The sequence below is a fragment of the Macadamia integrifolia genome, chromosome 9 (assembly GCF_013358625.1).
Source record: "Macadamia integrifolia cultivar HAES 741 chromosome 9, SCU_Mint_v3, whole genome shotgun sequence".
Lineage (NCBI taxonomy): Eukaryota > Viridiplantae > Streptophyta > Magnoliopsida > Proteales > Proteaceae > Macadamia > Macadamia integrifolia.
Window position 1 is genome coordinate 40,318,824 of NC_056565.1, and position 11,925 is coordinate 40,330,748.

An 11,925-nucleotide genomic window follows, 5' to 3' on the forward strand; every position below is an offset into this window, starting at 1 on the left:
TATAGCTAGGAGGGGCAAAGCCAACATATACACTAGCCATGATCCTTGGGGAAAGGAAAAACAATAATATAATGACTGAAATTAAAATTCTAAATTAAGAAAGAAAGGGTAGTCAAAAGAGAGAATGAGAGGGGGGAGAGAAGACTTTTGAAGAAGCCTATGAATCAACGCGTGAACTTGAAAGCTTGGGCGATTTGAGATACTGCTAACCCTAAAAACTAGATCTGGAATTAACCAAATCTGAAATTTCTAGGCCTGGAGAAAACAAATCTTGAAAAAAAAAAAACTGCAACTTAAAAAAGAGATGCTCCACAGCTCGTGATCTTGTCACCTAGGTCTAAATCTAGAACTATAACTTAAAAATTACAACTTAATTGCATAAATCATAAACATAAAGGCTGAATAAAAATAAAAGAGTGCATGCATTAATTGAAATAAAAAAGCTATTACAAAAGTGATTAAAGCAAAAAACAAAGAAGAACTAAAACTAGAGAGAGAGAGAGAGAGAGAGAGAGAGAGAGCAACTAAAAAAAAATCTTGGAAGAAGAATGAAGTGTCACTCCTCCTCTTACATGAGTTGTATTTATAGGGAATGGGGAGATAGAGTAACAAATTTCTTTTTCTTAAAAGGGGGAAATCCAAAATTGGTAGGTGAGATCTTTTGATACCAAAAGTGCTAAGGTGGAGGAGAAAGAAGAGAGAAATAAACTTTGTAAAATTTCCTATAATTTTTTTCCTTATTTTTTTTCCTTTTTTTATTTATTTTTCTCTTCTTTATCTCCCTCTCTTCAAATCTTGCGCAACCCTTGTTGGCCGATTTCCTCCATGGCTTTACTGTTTTAAGTGAGTAAAAAGCAGAAAATCTTCAACAAAATTCTCCAAAAAACAGACAACCCTGAGATTTGAACTTGAGACCTCTTGGTTGGTAAGGGAATTTTACACACCATCGCTCACCAACTACACTAGGTAGTTGTTGTTGGAGAGATATGACGCTTGATAATGCTTAAGGCCTTTAAAATACAAAACTTGTAAAAATAGAGTAAAACCTAAGGTAACTTTATTCTAAATATGTAAAATGCATGATTTACTACCTAAGATTTCACACATAAATGTGCTCATCAGTACACCTTTGGGAATATCAAGTTGTATAGGATTGTAGGTTAATAGGTACATATTTAGGTATATCAAGCAGCATAGGATTGTAGGTCTAGTCTCTCTAATATTCAATTTAAATTGCAATTAACCTTCAAAACCCTAGTTTACCAACCCCATTTAATTGGGATAACGTTGAGTTATTGTTGCTTGAAAACCCATTGAGAGATCTACCTCCCTTATTAGGTTAAGAGCTCTTCTCAAACAAGAAGAGCATCTTTTACTTTCTTTTTCCATAAATCTACGAAGGCTAGGCAAAGCTATAGCTCAATTTTAGACTAAAATTCCAATGATTTTGTCATCCTTGAACTTGAGGGGATAAAAACTACTTTTGCTTCACAATTTGCTAAGCAGTTTTTGTCCTTCTATCCTAATCATGTTTGTTGCACTGAGAAACCGTCCCTAAGTACTAGGTGACTTGTATAAAAGAATAGATAGGGGAGAGTCAGACTCTTTTGGCGGGGGACTCTCCGATACCTAAGTCTGATTTCTCACTAGCAACAAATATTCAAAAGTATTGAGTAAAAGTGATCGACCCCTTTTTTTTTTTTTTTTTTTTGTTATCTATAGCCGATTGTGGAGAGTCATGATTTTGTAGGTGGATCAGTTTAGTAGGAGATAGATCTCTTAGGAGAGTCCTATTAGGTAAGTGTTACCTAAGGTGGTTAGGATCTATGTCTGGGCGGATATTCTAAGGCGATAGCTTTTAGCACTCCAAGTAATAAGATTCACTAAGCTAGCAGTCTGGGAATCTAGAGAATGTGCGTGGAGTTCAGATCAATAACGGAGTGTTAGGATACAGTTCGGGTGGATCCCAACCATGGGAGTTGGCTGTGGTGCTAACCTTTTGGTCCAACCATTAGGATCTGGTTGGCCACTCTTGCCATCCATCTACTGAGGTCACACCTCGGTCTTCGATTTAGGTCAGGCTTTCCCTGACCCCTCATTCCTCATGGAGTATCACATGTCAGTGGTGATAATTTTACACTCATCAATGTTAATTCATTCATGAGGAGTTATTGTTTAGAAAAGTCCCCCTTAAAGGTGGTGCTGAAACAATTAGATAAATTATCTCATCCAAAATATTTTAACAATGAGGATGTCAATGAACACATTAGAATAATCTAAGAAAAGAATATGTAAATTACGTAGAACACATTGATGGCGTACTCCTCCTAAAGAATACAAAACTCAAATGTGATTACCCAAGCTTGCACCTTCTTCAACAGCCGAATAAGGCTCTTCTTTCTTTCTTCAATCTCTCCACTCACTGTGTTTGACAATAATGAGAGTTGTGCAATTATAATTTGATTTAAACATCTTCTTATATAGAAAATGCCTAGGAGATTACAATCTAATAATCTAAATCATGCCAAGTGATGTAATTCTAAAAGGTAGCCTTTAAGTTATCCTCAACTATACCTAACAACAACATTACAAAAAGTATAACCCAAAAACAACAAATGGTAGATATTTTCATTATATTTCTCCCCCCACAATATTAACTTTCGTAATGAATATTGCAACCATGGAATTTAAATCAAAGCCATAATATAAATCTATTACAATTAATAACGAGAGTGTCAAGAACACAGTTTGGGGATGGAGCGACATTTTAAAACATTTTTCAAATATTATTAATTTAATAATAATAAATAAATAAATAAATCAAACTTCACAAGCTATTTACAAAACAACTACCAAAGCCTTGGATTTGGCCCAATAAAAATCCAACAACTCTCTATTGGATGTTCTCTCTACATGGGCAGTGGAAATCTTATTAAATGGCATCCCTATTATTATTTATATCACGTAGACTGAGTGGTCAGTGTGTAGTCAGTCCCTTTAGGTAGACATCAACCGATTCCCACAAGTGCCCAAATTACAAATACAACGATAAAAGCCTCTTAAGGCACGAAAAAGATAATACCAGAGTGTTGGTCAACAGGATCTAAGGTTGTCATTGTTTGCAACTGTGCGGTGATATTTGGTGATGTAATCCAATAGATTCCATTAATGACTGGTTCAATCTATGGTTTGATAAATAAGTTGGTTCATTGGTTCAATCATGAACCAGGTAACATGGAGAAGATGTTGTCAAATTCCCATTGGTTGACGAAGTCATTCATGGTTAATTGTTCTAAAGTTTATGGTTCAGTTTGAACCAAACCAATTTTGATTTTTCTATATAGACCACTTGAGATGAAGTTTTGGCCAAGTCGGTTTGACAGTTCCGTAACACATTAGATAAAGAATAAAGTCTATTAATGATGTTAGTGATCCACTTTGAGTAGTTTTGTACGGTCTCAGCTAGCTCTTGTGAGGTGTTGTTGGATAATGGTGGGTCCAACTCAACACTTTTGTTAAGAATCTGGATAGGATAATTTAGCATATGTTAAAATTGAAGTCATAGTTGATGTACACTCAGTGTATGTGGTGTTGTCATTGTTGTTAAGACAATACAATCTAACTCGGTAGACCAATACAACTGGCAGAGTGACATGACAATATAATATCACTTTAATGACATGGCGGCGACAGATAACATATCAGATGTTGGTTGATTACAGTGGGTGCAGCAGTCGTGTAAGTTTCGGATTTCCAAGCTCAATACCGATAATTTTTTCCTATTTGCATTCAAAGGCAATTTGGTATTTGAAGGGGAATTTTTTGGATGTTGGTGTTTTAAAAAAAAAAAAATTTGAATATGTCATACTCTTTCCAATGCATCTAGATTTGTCTCGATACAATGTCAGACGAAGAAGATATGACCAGTGCAAGTTTTAAGGGTGTTTTGATCATTTCACATAGAAGATTTTGAAGACGAATTGTCCTGAAAAATTGTAATACTACGAAGCGTGAACCCTATGTTCATCTACTCTGTGAGAAAACTTGTAAATTGTGAATTCCTGCATTTAAATCACCGATATCGTCTAGATAGAAACCGGTAGACTGTCAAGCTCACCAAAATCTGTTAACCCCGAGTTTCCACGACTACCTTCATTGCCTCTGAAACAATTTGGACGAACAAAATTGGGGCCTTACAACTCCACCCTCCTATGTTTCTTTCCCCTATTTTAGTTCCCACCTTTCCCCATGTCCCCCCTACTTTGCTTCCTCTCTCTCTCTCTCTCTCTCTCTCTCTCTACGTGGTAGTTGGTTGTCACACTCTGCCTCCATCTCACCTGAAGGCTGGTGACATAGATACGCACAAGTATTCACAATTCATCCAGGATCCACGATGTAGTACTTTAAGTTCATAAAATTACAAAATGATTCTAAGATCACATACATGTAATATAAAAAAAATATACCAACTGGTGATTTCTATGGATATTTTCCACAACTACACAAAAAGAATGTTTTCACATTGGGATCATAATTACAGTTATGCCTTATAAGGCTATATCTCCTACGTACAAAAAGAATCACAAAGAGAATATGATACTCCCATCCTCAGCATGCTCCAAATGCACCATCATCGCACACGCATCCATCCTCAAGTGCAACCAGCTCCTAATCCCAGAGGTCACCTCCGTAGAGAGCCAGATCCTCAGTCACAGTTTCAATCACAGTCATTCACACACTCACCCTGAGCATGCAGTGCCGTCGGCACCAACCGTTGGCCACCCTGCACCCCAGTCACACATACACACACTCACCCTGAGCATGCAGTGTCGCCGTCACCAACCGTTGGCCACCCTACACCCCAGTCACACACACACACACACACCTTGAGCATACAGTGTCGTCGACACCAACCGTTGGCCACCCTGCACCCTAGTCTCTACATACACACGCACACTCACCTTGGGCATACAGTGCCGTAGGCACCCACCACTGGCCACCCTGCATCCCAGTCACAACACACACATACACAACCATAATCCAGATTCTCATGCCACATCAACAATTTTCACAAGTAACAAGATAATAATATGCAAATTAACATAATTCATCCACATACGCATTATGATGCAATAAATTCATGTAAATACAGAAAATTCCCTCACCTCGAGTCCTAGGTGATGATAGACCGCCGATGGCCTCGCGCCGTGCCTCATCACCTCTTGGTTCTACTCCTAGAATACATAAGAATTTTAAGAAATAAATCACCTATAGCGAAATGAGACCCTAGGCACATGTTCTAGCTTTATTTCCTGTTTCTCTTTTCTTTGAAATCATTCTCAACTCAGCGTTTTAAGACTATAGGGCTAATTTCTATGTGGGGGATGTCCTCCCACCTCAATTAGCTTAGATTAAGTGTAATTAATGGTTTAATTAAGATAGGTTTACACAATGCATCCAAATTCCCCAAAGTTCCAGTCGCGAATAAGCTAAATTAGAGAATTTCGGTTGAGGGTGTAGGTGGTGACCACCAATGGCATATGTGGTCACCCCAATCCACTATACATGTATTTAATTTCATTTTTTCCAACCCAATTTCGAGTTTGAATGATGGGGTATAGAGGGTTTGGGTAAAACCCACCTTTTCTAGGGTTTTTGTTACCTAAATTGGAGATTTCACTAGGGAGGGTTCATGGACTCAAATTGATCCATCAATCTTGTTAGGATAGGTCTTTTACACTAAATCCCTCTCCCAATTTGTAGTTTTAACAAGTGAAAAAGTGGGGTTTAGTAATTTTCCTCATTTCTAGGTTTTGTGTTGCTCAAATTGGGGTTTCCTAAAGGAGGGTTTATAAACTTGAAATGAACCCACGATTTTGCTAGGATAAGTTTTCCACACAAAATCCCCTTTCCTATTTGTAATTTTAGAGAGTGGAGAGGTGGGATTCGGTTAGGGCGATCTCTCTTAGCTCAAAAGAGAGGAAATGGGAGAGAGAGAGAGAGAGAGCCTAGCACATGGAGATAGAGACTTAGAGTGAGTGGAGTTTACCTTAGTTGGTTGGAAACCCTTGCCCCTCCCTTCCTTTTCCTTCCTTGCTCTCCTTCTCCTTCATCTTCTTTCTCTTTCTCCTTCTCCTTGCTTTACTTTGGTAGGTGGAGAATGAATGGTAATAGTCTATTTATAGTCACTTAATTAACTAAGGCCTGTTTGAGAGAAAAATGGGTTTTCAACCATTATCGGGTTAACTCATTATTTGGCACTAACGGGCCTATCTTGGGGTGAATTGATACATTAATACATTACCCAATAAGTGGTACTAATCAATGGAGGTGGTTTGAGGTGCACGTGTGCGAGGGTTTGGATCCCATGGCCAAATAACCCAGTTTTGGCCGGTATTTTCACTTTTAAGGTTCGGGGATCTTCTCATGAAGTGTGAGGACTTAACTAACCTTTTCTTCTGCACCCAGAACCCCTTCCAATTTTTAAGGCTTAAGTAGCAAGTGTAAGTGGGGTCATCCTTCCCTTCCCAAAAAAATATGGCTGCTACCCAGTATTCATCGGTACTGGTATCCTCCGGTGCCTCATCTATACAATTAAAATAGGAATTTTGAATATGGGTATAACATCCCCCCCACCTTACAAGAAATTTCGTCCCCGAAATTTGACGTACCTGGTAATCCGAACATTTGAGGATATCTCTCCTTCATCTCATCTTCGCGTTCCCAAGATGCTTCTTGTTTAGAGTGATTCCTCCACTTGACTAGTACATAAGAAATAGTTCGATTGCGGAGAATGTGGTCTCTCCAGTCAATGATTTCTTTTGGCTGTTCTACATGCTTCCAATCAGTGTCAAGCTCCAAGGATACATGTGTCAAAATATGAGCTAGATCGAGAACATACTTCTTGAGCATAGAAACATGAAATACATTATGAGCTTCTTCTAATTCGGATGGCATAGCGACTTGGTAAGCTACTGTTCCGACTCGACCCAATATCTCATAAGGTCCCATGTATCGAGGACTTAGCTTTCCCTTCTTGCCAAACCTCTTCACTGCTCTCATTGGTGAGACTTTTAGAAAAATCTTATCACCCACCTCAAACTCTAGGTGCTTTCGTTTGACATCAGCATAGCTTTGCTATCTTGATTGAACCGCCTGATCCTCTCCTTGATTACATCCACTTTCTCACAAGTGGGTTGGATCAGTTCTGGATCTAGGATCCTTCTTTCTCCAACTTCATCCCAATAGAAAGGTGTTTTACATTTCTTACCATACTGAGCTTCATAAGTTGCCATGCCTATAGTAGCCTGGTAGCTATTGTTGTAGGAGAACTCTATGAGTGACAAGTACTCATCCCAACTATAGCTCATTTCCAGCACGCAAGCCCGCAACATATCTTCCAGAGTCTGTATGGTCCTCTCTGACTGTCCGTCTGTTTGGGGATGGAAGGCTGTACTGAAGTTCAGCTGCATCCCTATTGCCTTCTGTAAACACTTCCAGAACTTAGAGGTGAATCTAGAGTCATGGTCGGAGACAATACTAACTGGTACCCCGTGCAACTGGATAATATTATCAACATACAATTGGGCCAACTTCTCCATGGGATAGGTAATCTTCATAGGAATGAAGTGGGCCACCTTAGTCAACCAGTCTACAATTACCTAGATTGTGTCATTTCCCTTCTGAGTATGTGGCAGCTCTGTAACAAAGTCCATGGTGATGTTTCCCCATATCCATTCTGGTATGGGTAGGGGTTGTAATAATCCATGTGGCCTTTGTCTTTCAGCTTCGATTTGTTGGCAATTCAAGCACTTGGCTACGTGAGAGGCTACATCGGCTTTCATGCCACTCCACCAATAGAACTTCTTTAAGTCCTTGAACATTTTTGTACTACCTGGATGGATCGAGTAGGGTGAACTGTGTGCTTCTCTCAAGATCAAATCTCTCATTTCTTCATCCTTTGGTACACAAAGCCTATCCTTAAACTTGAGAATTCCATTTTCAGTCAACTTGAAGTCCAAGTCCTTTTGTCTTCCTTCTTTGATGTCGTTTACTATCTTCTGAAGACCTTCATCCGATACCTGGGCAAATTGGGTTTTCTCCATGAATGATGGTTGTAGCATGAGTGTAGCCAAGGTTACTGTTACCTCATTCATTAGTAGTTCCGAGTCCATTCTTCTAGCTTCTTCAATAAGTTGTTCATTCACAGTCAAGGCTGCTAGAGATGGAGTCTGGGACTTCCTGCTCAATGCATCGGCCACAACATTGGCCTTTCCAGGATGATAATGGATGGTGCAATTATAGTCTTTCATCAGCTCTAACCATCTCTTCTATCTCATATTCAGTTCTTTCTGGGTGAAAAAGTATTTTAGACTTTTATGATCACTGTAGATTTTACTCTTTTCACATTATAAGTAGTGCCTCCAGATCTTCAAGGAAAAGATTACCGCTGCTACCTCTAGGTCATGATTGGGGTAATTCTTTTCATAGTCCTTCAGTTATCGAGATGCGTATGCTACCACTTTGTCATTTTGCATTAACACACAGCCTAGGCCCAATTTAGATGCATCATTATATACCACCATACTGGTGTTGCCTTCTGAAATAGTGAGTACTAGATTTGTTACTAATTTTTGCTTCAATTATTGGAAACTTTCTTCACATTCCTTGGACCAGTCAAATTTCACTCCTTTCTCTATCAGTTGGGTCATAGGAGCAGAATTGCATGAGAAATTCTCTATGAACCTTCTGTAGTATCCTTTTAATCCCAGGAAGCTACGGATCTCACCAACATTCTTGGGTGCTTCCCAATCCACTATAGCCTTCACCTTTTTAGGGTCAAATTCAATGCCTTTCTCTGAGACAACATGCCTTAAGAAATGTACTTGAGTAAGCCAAAATTCACATTTGCTGAATTTTGCATACAATTGCTTCTCTCTCAATCTTTGTAGTGTTAATCCCAAGTGAACAACATGCTCCTCTTTATTGGGGCTTAATCCTTATAGCAAGGGAATAAAGTAGCATTGCCATGTTTTAGACTACCATTCAATTCCCCTGCTATAATGATTAAGACTTAGTGGATTTATCCAAAGATGAGTGGTTTGGATCTCATTAGGAAGAATAAAAAAAATAACCCAAGAAAGGAAAAGAAAGAATAACAAACTATATGACTTCTATACACGTTTCTTGACATGCGATAGTCTCTCATTATTTGGTTAACCACTATCTCAGAGAAGATTCTTCTTCCAAAATTTGAAATTTGCATTGAATCCTGCATAATTTTCTACAGCCGCTAGAAAAAAAAAATCTCCTGATGGTACATGAAGTTGTTGTTGAGGTAGACGATGGGCTGACATGTCTTGTTGAGTTAGTATTTGGTTGAGGTGGATGAGCATATGGCTTTAACCAGGTATATTGCAAAGACCAGCTGGACTTACATGAGAATAGATGGAATTGGTTATAAGGTCAAATAACAAGTGGACAACACATGGGAGTCGACCATAAAGCCTTGGCCAGGCATCCAAGGACTGGCCAACAGCCACGGCCAAGAGTTCAGGCCACGCACATGAGAGACCTTCTATGGACTCTTTAATAATTTAATGGGTTGTGATCAAACAAAGAAACGACCATGCATGGAAGAATCACACCCTAACTGAGCGATTCTATCTCGACCTTTTTTATTAGTCCATTGGGGTATTATAGGTGCTTCTTGATACACTGAAATTCCAATAGAAGAAAATAAAAAAGAATCTTAAAGAGAAAAGAGAAGGAAAAAAAAAAGGAGAAGTTTCTTTTCGTTTGATTGCCAAAAGATATGAAATGAAAATATATTAAATTGAAACAATAATGTTATAGATTCCAAAAGAATAGAGCATACGCTGCTTACACCATACACTATTAAACACTCAAACAAAATTCTCAGCTATTATTTAAAAAAAGAATAAAAAAACATAAACATTGTTCATCTTCTCCATAAGAAAACTTGCAAATTGTGAATTCCTGCACTTAAATCGTCGATATCGTCTGGATAGAAACTGTTAGACTGTAAAGCTCACCAAAATCCATTAACTATAGGTTTTCACGACTACCTTCATCGCCTCTTGTCACACCCCAAATTCCAATAGACCCAACTTACCATTAGAAATACTGACGTTGTGAGTAAGACATGTACCTATCTTACAAACCTATCAGGATCTCTGATAGTAGTACCTTAACATTTTCACAATCTCACATCACAAACCAACATAAGCAGCGGAATTAGAGTATAGTAGCAGAATCATAAATAAAATGGGGAAAAGTCTAATGATAATATAATAGCGATAATCGAGTTATTCTGTTACATTCATCCATGACTTATAATATAATCTCAAAAATAATATACAATCCACAGTTATAGCCAAAAGTATCAAAATATGATGTACAATCTCAGGGTGCAGCGTAAGCACAGTGGTTGCAAGCATAGTCCTGATCGTGCTCCTCCGCTTCTGGCATCCACTAGTTGCTACACTATTCTCCGACCCAGAAGATACTAGGTCGCCTGCCATTGGCACCATAGTACCTGCATCATCATCTAAAAAGGGGTGTATGCTTGGGGTGAGCTTTCCAACTCGCTCAGTGAGGTGTGGGGTCAAGCACATCCAAGCAAGACAATAGCAGTAATAATTTATAATGCATGATTGTGAAAATTAAACACATAGTCCATGATGCTCGTGATGCAGTTCATTTATTTATTATCCACCTAACAATACAAACTAAGTCTGGTAAATGCTATTACGACGCATTAGGCTATATCCTTCGTCTCGAAATCGACATCAACTATACGAGGATACAAACCCTAGCCATGAATAGAAGCCTGCTGGTCCCCGTATGCATCCATGGATCACCCAGCAAATCCTTGATAAGCCCCTCCTGGTAGTCACGACACCGGTACATCATCGGCCACTCCGGACAGGTTCCCACCTCTGGCTACAATCACATCATACCGTGGGTGTGGCATTCTGGAAAGGCACATCGAACATACCACAATGGGTTATCCAACACCTCAACTACTATTGGCATGGGTTCGTAGTATAGGGAGTGATACCTAACCACATATATGCTACATGCCTTCATAGTGATACAATTAGTATGAATTATACAATACCGGTAAGACCTCGGCCACAAAGTGTAATCCATATCCAAATATAGTCCTGGTTTATGATACCAGCGAGACCTTGGCCACAAAGTGTAATCCAAGACCGTTTACCTAATCTAGCATGCATATCACAGTTAAGTATAGACTACGCGACACCGATACCAATCATCAGCCACAAAGTGCATCCATTTCCAAATGTAGTCCTGGGGTACACGAGACTAGCAAGACCTTGGCCACAAAGTGTAACCCACGACTACAACTAACTCTAATGCACATAATCAATGCATGAATGCAGTATACATATGGCTGTCACGGCACCGGTACCACCTCGGCCAAACCGAATTCTGTCTCACACACACACAACCAAACACACCGCGATCACAGTACCAGTACCACCTCGTCCACACCGGATCCCATCATACATCTCCATACAATTCATATCATAATCGTAAATGACAAATATATAACATATCATCATCGCATTTGAGCAATTATAATTAAATATATAATTCTAATCCTGTGAGTAATTTAATAATAATAAACATTCCAAAAATAAACACAGTCCATCCCTCACCTGGTTTGCGATCGGGTGTGTTTGGGTTCAAGTATGGCCACCGATCGATCAATTCAATTTCAGCTTTGGGGTATGTGCACATCACTATCCTAGACACAAGGGAAATGTACATCAGTATGAGTCAAGAATATCGGGAGGGACACACACAGGTCACCCCCAAAGGGTTCAGACATTGTTCCTATGTGACAGTATTGTCACCGGAAACACCCATCAGAAA

At 39.0% G+C, this 11,925-nt stretch overlaps 1 long non-coding RNA gene across 2 annotated transcripts; it reads right to left on the reverse strand.

The window, feature by feature from the left end:
* Positions 1-4,641: 4,641 nt before the first annotated feature.
* On the reverse strand, positions 4,642-6,102 carry LOC122088623. Of its 2 annotated transcripts, none has more exons than XR_006143105.1 (3): positions 6,050-6,102; positions 5,166-5,234; positions 4,642-4,668 (listed from the first exon to the last, which is right to left on the reverse strand). It is a non-coding gene; the product is annotated as an uncharacterized LOC122088623 (long non-coding RNA). The 2 variants fall into 2 exon arrangements; XR_006143104.1 differs by having other exon boundaries at positions 4,642-5,001; positions 6,050-6,098.
* Positions 6,103-11,925: the final 5,823 nt, after the last annotated feature.